Source organism: Sphaeramia orbicularis, chromosome 16 (assembly GCF_902148855.1).
Source record: "Sphaeramia orbicularis chromosome 16, fSphaOr1.1, whole genome shotgun sequence".
NCBI lineage: Eukaryota > Metazoa > Chordata > Actinopteri > Kurtiformes > Apogonidae > Sphaeramia > Sphaeramia orbicularis.
Genome location: NC_043972.1, coordinates 24554715 through 24568777, shown reverse-complemented (window position 1 = coordinate 24568777; position 14063 = coordinate 24554715).

The following is a 14063-nucleotide window of genomic DNA, read 5'->3' as shown; positions in this document are numbered from 1 at the left end:
GTTGAATTTTTTAATTTCAGAGTATTTCTATGAGTGCCCTAAAGGGTTAATGATTAGACACTGAAGTCAGGGTTTTTCTTCAGACTCTTGTTCTTCGCTCTATGCAGCCACAGCGACAAAGTGGATGTGTCCTCTGATCCCTCGTCTGCTCCTGTGTATCCCGTGACTTCCAAGACGTTGTTTGGCCGGCAGATGGGGTGTGGAGATGAGATTTTAGAGAGTGTTTAAACCCGAGCCACAGGAAGCCTCTTCAGGGTCGGTGGAGAGCAGACAATCCAACGGCTCGGGTGAGGGGATTACAAACCTACAGGCAGACCTCTGCTGTTGAGTCCTGTTGTGGGGCACCTTCCACAGGTCCCCACTGTGAAATTCAGCAGCACCAATTACTGTCAATGTCAACTAAGTGTCTCCTGAATGAATCACATCTCAGGAGCTTCTTTCCCTTCAGCTGGCTTTGGTTTATCTGAGTGGCATTGGGTGCTAGACTGACTGCCAGGAGGTAAAGAAAAGCAACTGCTTCTGCTTTCTTAAAAAAATCATGTTCTTTCTTGAATTTGCTATGAATCAGCTCTGTCAGTACACGATATGAGGCACAAAAACATTTTCATATCAATATAACGGTAATATTTGTTCCTCGGCTCATCTAATACAGATTGGGAATGGTCAGTGCAATACAGGCATGCAATTAAACTACCTATTATATGTAATTGTAAAGAAAAGTAAAATAAAATTAATCAATAATAAGCAACAAAAAAGAGATTAAAATAGGTTCTATTACAGAGATTTTCAGTAAAAAGCTTGTATGTAGACTAACAGTCAGCCATAACAATGTCGATGTTGTTAGACGAGATTGTTTTTAATGCTAAGAAAGTGACAAATATAATAAAATGACATTACTTTGATCGGTAATTAGGTAATTTATTAACTGATCTGTAGCTTATTACAGTTTTTTTCCCCAACTTAACTTCCCAGTGCTCCAGTGTACCAAATCATTGTAATTAGCATGTTTAGCAACAAGAAATTTACATTTTCACTTTGACTTTCACCGTAGGTAAACTGTGATATTTAAATCAGCTTTTGAGTCTTCTTCTTTAACCTGGCTCTGGTCATGTTGGCACCACCTGAGTAATGTCAGAATGCATTTCCTCTCAAGCAAGTGAAGGGGTCTGCCACTGTGCCACAATCTGCACCCGCTTCTCAGGCAGGCTAAACCCTTTGACACCACAGTTTTTAATTAAAATTACATTAAGAGTAATCAGCCGAAAGAGTTGGGGATGGAGGTCAGAGGGATTGAGGGAGGGGGGAGTCAGAGGAGGAAAGGTTTGCATAGATGATAAAAGGGGGAGAATTTGACCTTAGACCGGTGGGCTTTGATACCAGGTCACCAAAAAGATACAGATGCTATTTTGTAATGCTTAGACAGCCTGTAGTTGTCCCTGTCAAGGTTATTATCGTTAACGAAAACTAACGAAATGACGAAAACTAGAATTGTAAAAACATTTTCGTTAACTGAAACAAATAAAAACTTTAATTAAAAGAAAAACACAATAAACTAACTAAAACAAGTAAAAATTATGGATAAAATTCCCTTCGTTTTCGTCTTTGTCAATGTCAGGTTGATATGAAATCAATTTATTTCCCTCAAGCAATTTTTAGCTGCTGGCACCGTATGATATTTAACGGTCCGTCACTTGTCGTCACTTGTCGTTTAGAGTCGTCTTCTCATCCCCACTCTACCTGGAAACATGGAGACTAAAATTGGGAGAAAGCAGCAAATAAATCCCATACAGGACTCTCTGTCTGGGATTTATTTGAATTAGATGGCGAAGAAGATAAAATATATGAAAAACCTAAACTAAAACTAAACATTTAGAAAATAACAAAAACTAATAAAAACTAGCAAACCTGCTCTAAAAACTGATTAAAACTAACTGAATTAGAGAAAAAAAAGTCAAAACTAAATAAAACTAACCCATAATGAAAAATCCAAAACTATTAGAACCTTGGTCCCTGTACAACACATGATTTGATGGGTCTCGCTTAAATTATAAAGTATTAACCCTAACACATAATTTAAGGAGTCAGACTTTCACTATGAGAGTCTGGTTTCCATAACAGCGCTGCACATAAGTTGCGACAGACTCACATAAAAATGTCATTAAAAATTCAACAGATTTCCAATAATGTGTGCGAAGTAAACGCTGAGCTACATTATGCTTCAGTCCTTTTCTGACATGCTCAGCGGTGGTGACTCAGGACAGAAAAAAAAATTTAATTGTTGGAAGTTTTTTTTTTTTCCCCCGAAATAGGAGGCACAGCTGGCTTTCTCTGCATCTGTAAGAGAAAAACCAAATGTTAATATGACTTCCTTCCCTAGAAACTGGGTAGAGCTGAAGAGAGAAGGGCACAAAAACCCCATTCGTTCACGTCTGAGGACCTCTTGCCAAGATAATTATAAGCTTTATGAAAGTACACAGAAAAAGGGGAAGAAACCCACTGAAAGAATGGATAGATAGGAGCAGAAAATTACTTTTCCCCTTTGGCTTCGCTTTATGCCCCCTTTAACAAGAGATGAGACAGTAATAGATGGAAGAGGCCTTCTTCAGGAGACATCCCGGGGCTTTTGCACCAAGGAAAACAGGAACAAGAAACAGCATTCAGTCCTTCTTGTGTTTCTTCTGTTCATTAAGGCACCAAACCTTTGACCATCCTACAATGCCCGGACTTTTCCCTCATTACATGGTCCACCTTGATAAAAGATGAGGAGGGCAGAGATGAGGATGACGAAGGAGAGAAGAAATGAAGACCACGGCATTTGAATAGGAGTTTGGTATAGAACCTACTAGCACTAAACAACACCAAAGAGAACATCTTGTCTTTTGATCAAGTTTTTTTTTTTTTTTTTCTTTCCGTCATCTTTTTCACCATTCTCTATCCTTTTTTTTTCTAGAATATGATCCTCTCCGGGTTTCTGTATCCACATTACCCACACTGCACTGAGTGTCTGAATGCGGTTAATTATCTAAAAGGAAAAGTTTGTACCTGTTGAAAAGCTATCCTTGGTTGCTTGGCTTGTTAATGCCAACAAAAAGCAGCCGTAGCGAATGGTCAGAGGACACCACATGCTGCGGCGAGCCTTTCAGACATGTCTCTAATAAGAATGCAGTGGTGAGAGCTCCTCTGAATGCATGCAGGGGGAGAGGAAGATAGGTAGGAAGGAGAAAAGAAAAGAAAGGGGAAAAAACATCTTTTACCTCTCCATCTATAATTACTCCAAATAAAGAATAGGCTGAAGAAATGGCCTGGGAGACTTTCCATTATGACAGAAAAAACCCATCAAGTACAGAAGGCAAAGCACAAGATCGATAGTTTTTTAATGGATAAAAGAGAAGTTTTTATAACATCTCAGAAGTAAAAACGTATGTGCATCGGTGGATGTGTGACTGTGTCTGCATGTGTGTGCTTCAGTAAAGTCACTTTTATGACTTTCTAGTCGGTGTACAAAAGCGCTGTCCAGACTCCAGCATTATATCGTCACATTCTTACAGTCTGATGTCTTAATCTACACTTTATATGCATCATCTCTTCTGCTGCTTTTCCAGTATGCGCTCACATTCACATCCTTTCATTTTTCCCTCTTCATTTGATGTGAATGAACCAGTCTCTGATGCAAAACGCCTGCTGCCTCCTTCCCCTCTGTCTGCATCAGAGGAAGATGTTACTTGCCTGTTAGGCTGACAGCAAACTGAGCGTGACCCGCTGACCTGGGAGGAAGTGTTATCTCGAGCTGTAAATAGCCTGTAAATGTTTTCACGCTTTCACGGGGAGAGTGGTGTGTGGTAAAGCTTTGCTTGTGAGAGGTCAAGCTTGGCCTGTAGTATTATTCTTGTCATCAGGTCTTTCACACCTTAAAATAATACACAAATATAGTACACAATACCCAATCAGGCACATATACACATGATTAAAGCAGAGGTCTCAAACTCGTTTTCTTTCAGGGACCACATTCAGCCCGATTTGATCTGCGGTGGGCCGTACCAGTACAATAATAACATAATAACCGATAAATGATGACAACTCCAAATTTTTGTCTTTGATTTAGTGCAAAAAAAACCCATTAAATTATGAAAATACTTACTTTCATAAACTAAAAAGATGTGAATAACCTGAAAAAACTGAAATTTCTCAAGAAAAATAAATGCAACAAAATTATGCCTCAACTTATCATTTCTACATGTGCATTATGGATCGAATCTACAAAGACACTAAATACTTAGTAACAGGCAGAAAATTGTTAAACTTGTGCTTAATTTTCTTTAGACATTTCAGGTTGTTCATATTTGTTCAGATTATTCACATTTAATTGTTACAGGATAGTTTGTAAATGTAAATATTTTCATAATTTCATGTTATTTTTTGCAGTAAACAAAGACAAAAATTTGAAGTTGTCATTATTTATAGGCATCATGTAATATTATTTTCACATCAAACCGAGAAGAAAATATGGAGTCTTTTTTTTTTTGTAGTTTATTCTGCTGTTATTTTACTGTAGATCATATTGGTCTGTATGTAGAGCCTGAACTAAAATGAGTTCCACAGCCTTGACTGTGGAATTTTTGCACTTTGCAAATTCATCCCACGGGACGCATTGGAACCTTTGGGGGGCCGCATTTGGCCCCCGGGCTGCATGTTTGAGACCCCTGGGTTAAAGTCTTTGTACAGGTGAGAAATAGGATTAAAACATAATATATAGTAATTCTGATTAGCCATTTCAGGACAGCAGTATACACAGAGTCAAATTTAGTGCACATCTTCATCATTTAACAGGTTGCTCTTGTTACTTTATTATAAGATAAAGTTACAATATATTTATTGATCCCCCAAGGAGGAAATTCAAGTGTGTATAGAAGCACAAGACTGTATGCATCAATACAAAAGAAAAATATAGAAATATGAAATGTAAACAAGTTTATTAAAGTGACTAAAGTGACAAAATATAGCAATAATAATGATAAAGTAGATGATAAATAATAACGATAAATGATAAAGTTGCACTTGTGCGGTAAGTGACCGCACACTTAAGTGACTTAAAGCAAAGGTTAATGTGCAAAATATCCTCTTGTAAAATCTTGAGTGTCTATTTTGTCTGTATTTGTTGATGTAAATAAAGCCTCTGAACGTCCAAATGGGTCATATCTGATGACCATGAAAAGATGACAAACTGTATTTTACAACAATTATTTGCATGCATTGAAAAGACCAGTGGATTTTTATTTTATTTTATTTTATTTTATTTTATTTTATTTTATTTTATTTTATTTTATTTTATTTTATTTTATTTTATTTTATTTTATTTTATTCAACCAGGAAAAATTTCCCATTGAGATTAAGAACCTCCTTTCCAAGGGAGTCCTGGCCAAGAGGCAGCATGAAATACAACACATAGTTACGACATACAGTTACAACATACAATAAATTACAGGACAAGTCAACCTATGGAAAACAAGCGCAAGTCATTGAGTTATTCTCTAGCACACAGGTGTCAAACATGCGGCCCGGGGGCCAAATCTGGCCCGCCAAAGGTTGCGTGCATGAATGAATGTCCAGATTTACTGACAAATATCAAGTCCAAGTGTTCATTATAGGTCACAATTGTTTTTCTATATATTCTCTATAACACAGGTGTCAAACATGCGGCCCGGGGGCCAAATCTGGCCCGCCAAAGGTTCCATTCCGGCCCGAGGGATGAAAGTGCAAAAATGAACCTGAACAGTCCAGGTTGTCAAAATCGTTTTGGTTCAGGTTCCACATACAGACCAATGTGATCTACAGTAAAAATAACAACACAATAAACCCATAAATAATGACAACGACAAATTTTCTTTGTGAAAAATTATGTGGAAAAAATTTAAGTGAAAAAAATAACATTACACTGTGAAAATATTTACATTTACAAAACTATTCTTTCACAATAAAACGCAAATAAATACATGAATAAAAACAAAGATGAACAACTCCAAATGTGCAATTTTAACAATATTCTGCCTGTTACAAAATGTTTTGTGCATTTATGGATCTGCTGTGATCTGTAGTTATGTTAATAATAAGAGATGTAACATTGTAGCAATTGTTCAAATTTTAGTTCCAAACTCCAAAATTTTAACAATATTCTGCCTGTTACCAAATGTTTATGTAACACTGTGTGTAATGTACATGTATAAATAATAAGTCGAGGCATAATATTGTTAAAATTGCACTAACTTTTCAAATGAAATTTCAGTTTTTTCAGGTTATTCACATCTTTTTTGTAAAATGTAAATATTTTCATAATTTACTTGGGGTTTTTTTGTATTAAAACAAAAAGAAAAGCTTGGATTTGTCATTATTTATAGGTTATTAAGTCATTATTTTACTGATCTGGCCTGCTGGAGATCAAATTGGGCTGAATATGGCCCCTGAACCAAAATGAGTTTGATAGCCCTGCTCTAGCACTTTGAGTTTGGATTTAAAAGCATTCAGGGAGATCAGTTCAGTCAGTTTCCAGTCTTTTAGCAACATATTCCATGTGCAAGGAGCAGAATAGACAAATACCCTTTTACCCAGCTCAACAAGTATTAAACATTTAATATCAGTGAATGATTTTGGTCACCAGTGGATGTTCGGGTGTTTATGGAGTTATGTATAAACAGCTACAGGAACCTGAGCCTAATGTACACAACTTCTATGTCATTAGTCAAACCTAAATATGCGATTTCAGAGTTTTATTTGTTGATGATCCTCTCTGAGAAGGTGAGTGGTACTGGAGTTTTGTGAGCAATTGACAGTGCTTTTATAGGATCAGTAGGTGTGTGTATATTTATAATAAATTACACTAAAAAACGGTGAAAAATACACCTTGCAAAGGATGATGCAAATCGGGGTCCTATCTAAAAGCTGGGTGTTTATTTAATATAGTCTTGTTGATTCAACGCTTCTGTGCATTGGTGTGTGTATATGTGTGTGTATATGTGTGTGTGTGTGAGACGGGGGGACTAGAGTGGGGGTACGGAAGAACACAGGCCTCACACAGGGATAGGTGCTAAAATATACAGTGAGAAAAACTCAGTGAGAATGTGGCAGCTGAGCAACAGGAAGGAATGGGGTGGTATGGAAGACTAGTATTTTGGAGACAATAACAATCTGTTTTTACTATCAGCAAAGGTATATATGTTTTCATCGGGATACAGACGTATGGTTTAAAATGGAATAGTCTTTTTCATCTGGTTATCGAACACCCGAGGCCGTCTTTTTAATTCCCTTCGTAACTTTACAGCGGCACGGGCAACTCCCTATTACATTATCATCATTTTGTGCAGCCTCAATAAACTACACTCCTATAGTTTTTGGATTTACTTCAAATATTTAGCTTTGCTGCATGTTCTCGTCAGCTTTCCCCCTCCGAATCACAAAGCACTCCTAAAATAAGCATACGCATCCACACACACAGCGCAGGGAGCAAGAAAGCAGCCTCTCAATTATCAACCTCTCCTCACTGCTCTCGACACCTCATGTTTCTCTGTTAATGAGTGGATTAAAGCTCTGATTAAGATGCACTTAACCCATAAACAGCAGTTCTTATTCACATGTCACCAAAAAGCCAATTAAAGCCAGCCTCAAGACTGCCAAAGGCCAGCTGATATCGAAAGGTTTTGTGGGTGGGGGTGACTGGGGGACAAGTGTGTCATTTAAGCTTCTGCCAAGAGGGGATATAGGCGTCACAAAATAAAAATAGTGTTTCCTGATTCTACGTTGATAGCTGGATAGGAGAGATATTTTTTTGGAAGTGACTAAAACTAGAATAAAATATAGGAACAAGGACAATTTAGAATTCATAGGAAATGATATATATAGTAGCTCTGGTATTTTTATTTCACTGTTTTTAATTGTACAGCTGTTTTATGTCAATTTGCTTAGAGGTCTTATTTCTGTCTTTGTGCATAAGAAATCAATCTAAGTGAATCCCCAAAGGAACTTTGTGTTGGTAAATGCAAGTTATGCAAATTTACAGGATTTCAGTTACAGTATGTTGCAACATGTTGATGGTCATATGAACTATGTTTTCAGCTCAAAAATGTCCAATTTCATCACAATTAATGTTGTATTTTCATGTCACAAATGGACAAGTTATATTTGAACTGAATTTACCTGAAAAACAAATATTCTATTCTTTTAGGTTCCCCAATTTTTCTTCCAAATTATATCCTACATATCACCTGTTTTATTTGTACAGGTTCAATATGGAGTATGGTGCTGATCCATCCTGCTTATGTTACGCCAATACATACATTAAGAATGTCACACGTCACTTTTTAAATCAACAGTTTTCTAATAATAAGCATTTTTATAAAGAAATAACAATTCTATATTGTTATTTACTCTTTAGTACGATGATAAACTATACAATAAATAATTCTGATGCTAGTTTTTGCACAGGGATCATTTGTGGAAACGGTGACATGGCTGCCGAGCATCAGTATGATGGGATCCGGAACAACCATGTCACATCCGTCCACTGCCACATTTTGTGTTTTTGTGTCAGCTGTTATTGTTTTAGATCCACAATACTAACAGTTATGAATAAGAGGATAATTATCAATAGTAAGTATATAAGTTTATTCCTAATAAAGTACTGGTACTGACCAGAGCATCATGGGTAATGTCACGTCCGTCCACCAGCAAAAGTTTTCACATACACATGCTATTCAAAATCCAATATGTCTCAAAATATAGCTTCCACTGTCAAATAATATCAGTAGTCTGTGCACAAATGTATTAGCATTATTTCAACACAGTTCTATGCATTTCTTACAACTTTTTTTGTTTTTGACAAAAATGGCCACTCATTTGACCCCCTAAGTAAATTTTAGCCACTTTTTAATCTATTCTTGTATTTTAGTCTATCATTTTGCTTTTTTATTCTTCTGGTCGACACTGTTTTAGCTGCTTTATGTCTTTAATCTATTCTTGTATTTTATTCTTTTATTTTAGTTTTTCCCCTGTAAGTCGCTTTGGAAAAAAGCGTGTGCCAAATGCATAAATGTAAATAAATGTAAATGTAAATCTCTATCAAGTTTCAACAGTGTTTTTTTCTGTTATTTCAATCAACAAATGACATTTATTTTAAATTATTTGTGGGATTTCTATTGACTTCAATCCCACATTTGTAATTTTCAAGTTTCCAAACAGTGTTTTTTTTTTTTTTCCTGACACAAAGTCTTAAATGAATGAAAAGATTTAATCATCAAAACTCAATGTAAATCCAAAAGATCTCAAAACTTATCCAGTAATAATTATGTCTGTTTACCTGCTTAGATTTGATCTTTTGTTGTGGTAAACAAGGGATTCTAAGTCACAGATATTGCTGCATTTGTAGGACTTACTAATTCAGATGGGCATTTCTACTTCCAAACTTCTAAACAAAGCCGATTAATTAACTCTCAGGCTTATACCTCTGAACCATAAAGAGCTTGCAAATTACCTTGGGGGAAGTGATTACAACCATGGAAAACAATAAATCAATCAATGAATCTAATGAAGCTTGTGTGCCGTCGCTGGCATTTTGCTCTTACCCCCAGTCATCTGTGGAATAACAATGAGGAAAAAATGGGATCATAGTTAAATTGTTAATCATAAAGTGATACCAGCGTCAGCAGATTTGCCGTATGAGAAAAACATGCTCAGGGTCCTGCCTGCCTGCTCGGAGAAAGGACATAATGCAGAAAATATTCCTTCCACCCCACTGGAGAGAGGGACATTCCTCTAAACAATACAGGCAATGTTTTCTGTTACTTTGATATTGTTTGGTTATTTTATTCTGCTGCGTTGTTGGGTGAATTTAATCACAGATCTCAGACAAGAAGATATAAGTTTGAGGACAGAGGAGAGTTTTTTTTTAAAATTTTATTATTATTAAATATATTGGAAAAATTATATAAAGGAAAAGGACAGGAGAGGGAAAACTGCTGACCAGTGCTTTATATCATCTTAATACTTCTTAATAACATAATCCTCGCTTGAGCCTTCATGAGAATTAGTGCTTTTTTCCATAGGGAGAAAAAAACACAGGCCTAGGTGAGAGGAAAAACAGCTTCTGAGAGGGTTTAAGTGACGTCCTTAAAAGTAATTTTATCTGAAGGATTTTGTCTGTGGTGATGTATCATATATCACCACATCCTGCAACAGCTTTGTGTACCTTGTATGACAGTTTAATCTGCAATATACATGTATAAAATCACCATCTAAAATGACAGATTCAAAAAAAAAAAAAATTAATTTCTTCTTAGTAAATTATCACTTTATTTTATTTTATTACATTTATTTTATTAGTTTATTTAATAGGGACTATGCATATTTATGAACATTGTTGTATAAAAAAATTCACCCATGTAAATATGCCAGAATGAGTAAAAATAACTACTTTTCATCTGCAGGTGACAGAACAAGACATAAAACAGCCAACATTGATACATCATTTGTTCGGCATTTTAAAAAATACACATAATGATGATGACATAGACATCATCAAAACAACAAACAAACAAACAAACAAATCCATCCATCCATCCTTGGCTCTTTCTTACGTTGGTATGTTCCACTTCCATTACCATTGTTGGTATGTGATAATTGTTGAATATATTGTATTATAAGTTATAAGAGGAGATAAGGCTTGCGGAATCAATGACATCTTTTAAATCACTTCTTAAAACACATTTTTGTAGACTTGCTTTTATGTGATGTCTGTCCCTTTTTAATTTTAATTTTTTAAATTTGATTTTTACCGTGTTTGATTGTTAATTTATATTCTCATACATGATGTTGTTTTATCTCATTTCTTCATTTTTTGCATTGATTTGACAGCATCATGTTACGTTATCCCTGGCCTCTTTACTCCGATTCACTTAATTTATTCAAAGTGTCATGTGTTTTGCATTTGCTGTGCACATCTCTCTTATTGTGTTGCTTCTGTTTTAGTGTTTTTACTTGCTTCTTGTATCCTGCTGTTGTGCCCTCTGTCAAAGCACTTTGTAAACTTTGTTTTTAAAGGTGCTATGCGAATAAAGCTATCATTATTATTATTATTATTATTATTATTATTATTATTATTATTATTATTATTATTATTATTATTATTATTATTATAATAAGTTATGCAGACTATTATTTAGATAGTTATTAAGTGTAACATACATCAGTTTTCCTAATCTATTTTCTATCAGTTATTTACATTATTAGGACTCTAAACAGATGTTATTATATCATTAAGGAAGCAAAAGTAATGCGTTATGTTGTGTAAATGTGAGACGAGGGTGGGATTTAATAAGTTTTCTTCTTCCCACTCCTTTTTGAGCAGTACATATTGAATTTATTTTATTATTACTAGTGTACATGACAATTGCTATATTGTCTCGATCACCTTTATTTATTAATGTATTTGCTCTGATATTAATTCCTTGTACACAAAAAATGTTTATTTTTTTTCTTCTGCTCAAAACAAATGAATGAATGAATGAAGAAATAAACAACAAATGAAAAGACATCACAAAAAACTTGATCAAGACCCTATATATTGTAGTATGCATGTATTTAATGTCAGGTCTGTGTCACTGTCTTTGTCTGTCTTCACCAATAAAGTGTGAAAAAAGAAAGAAAACAAAAAAAGGATTTTGTCTTTATTATTTGCTTGTAAGCTAAGTGTATATATCCCATTATAAGTGTAATCTCCACTCCCCTGTCTGGCTTCTTTTTGTGATTTTACTTCATGTAGCTTTGACATAAAGTATGTTTATAGTGTCTTCCTGTTGGTTTCACTTCAGGTATCACTACTTTTTTTAATACACAATTAGTGCAAAAACTCCTTTTTATGTAATCTTAGATCAATTTGGGATGGTCTTCAGGGGCTGCTGACACCGGCAGATTGGTGGGCAGGAATTCTTAACAGTACAGATCGGGTGATAACTAGGAAGTGCTCTAACCGGGCCTTAATTGGCATTGGCCGGGGACTTTGACAACTTCCCATCAAATAAGTGATTTTGGAAGTCATGAGTGTTGGCTGAGGAAGCTTCTGGGAAAATGAATCCCTTGTGTGAACTTTGAATGAGCACAAACTTAGGGCAGGCTCAGACATTTGATGATCAGTAAAAATGTGGATTGTTTTAAAGCGCAGGATGAAAAAAAACAAACAGTTTTACACTTGTTTTGAACACATCTGGGCGACTGAACAGACATGATTATAGCTTGTATTCTATTTCCTATTCCTGTTGGTATAATATGAGGTCTATTGTAGTTTTCTTTTCTTTTGTTTCCCTATAACATTACATTACGATCTTGATGCTTCACCCTTATCTTAATGGGACTAACTGTTAAACAAACACTAGATAAATATGTAAAAACTCCCTCCACCTCCTATATTTGTAAAGAGATATTCAGTGAGATAGCCTTCCAGTATAAAGTCATGCAAACAGGATCTCATTAGCAAATGCAAATGAGAAAACACCAAATCTTCACGGAGAGGCAGAAGTGTATCTCCATGGGATAGCTGGAACATGACAGCTCACCAACCGCCCCCACGCTGAGCACCAAATGTGATGGTCCGCTCCTGCTGCTACTCTTAACAGGATGTAGGACCGAACCATATACGTAAGCGTAGGGGTGAAATGAGGAAGTGGGTCATTATAGGCCTTAACCTTCTGCTGTTTGAAGCCAGTCCGTCAGCCACTGGTTTGTTGAGTAAATGCCCCATAAGTATTACTAATAGAGTGTATAGTAGATTATTACATGCAAATCAGAGGTTAATTATTATATATTATGCACCATTCCTCTCTGTTGTAAATATGTATAGAGTCTGTATAGTTTTTATCCATATTTTAACTATTTCATTTTATTGTCTTATTTATAGCATGGTTGTAGTTTTGTGTACTTATTTATTGTTTTTAGTGTATTTCTTTTGTTTTATTGTTTTTATGACGTGCAGCACTTTGGAAACTTTATTGTTGTTTAAATGTGCTATATAAATAAAGTGGATTGGATTGGACTGAATATGTTTTTTTTTTTTTCATAGTTTTTTTTGTTTTGTTTTGTGCACTATCTTTATGCATGTATACTTTTTTCTTGCACTTTATTCTGTTGCTGCCTTGACCATTGAATTTCCCGGTTGTGGGATCAATAAAGTGTTGTCTAATCTAATCTAATCTAATCTAATCTAATCTAATCTAATCTAATCTAATCTAATCTAATCTAATCTAATTTTATGTAATCTAATCTGAATTGATCTGATCTAATCTAATCTACTTTAATCTAATCTAATCTATTTTAATCTAATCTAGTCTAATCTAATCTATTTTAATCTGATCTAATCTAATCTAATCTGATTTGATCTAATCTAATCTAATCTAATCTAATCTAATATATTTAATCTAATCTAATCAATCTAATCTAACCTAATTTAATCTAATCTGATCTAATCTAACCTAATTTAATCTAATCTGATCTAATCTAATCTAATCTATTATAATCTGATCTAATCTGATTTAATCTAATCTAATCCAATCAATCTAATCAATCTAATCTAATCTATTTTAATCTAATCTATTGTAATCTGATCTAATCTAATCTGATTTGATCTAATCTAATCTAATTAATCTAATCAATCCAATCTAATCTAATCTAATTTAATCTGATCTGATTTGATCTGATCTAATCTAATCTAATCTAATCTAATCTATTTAATCTAATCTAAACTAATCTAATCTAATCTAATCTAATCAATCTAATCTGATCTAATCTAACCTAATTTAATCTAATCTGATCTAATCTAATCTATTTTAATCTGATCTAATCTAATTTAATCTAATCTAATCCAATCAATCTAATCAATCTAATCTATTTTAATCTAATCTATTGTAATCTGATCTAATCTAATCTAATCTAATCTATTTAATCTAATCTAATCAATCCAATCTAATCTAATCTAATCTAATCTAATCTAATCTAATCTAATCTAATCTAATCTAATCTAATTTAATTTA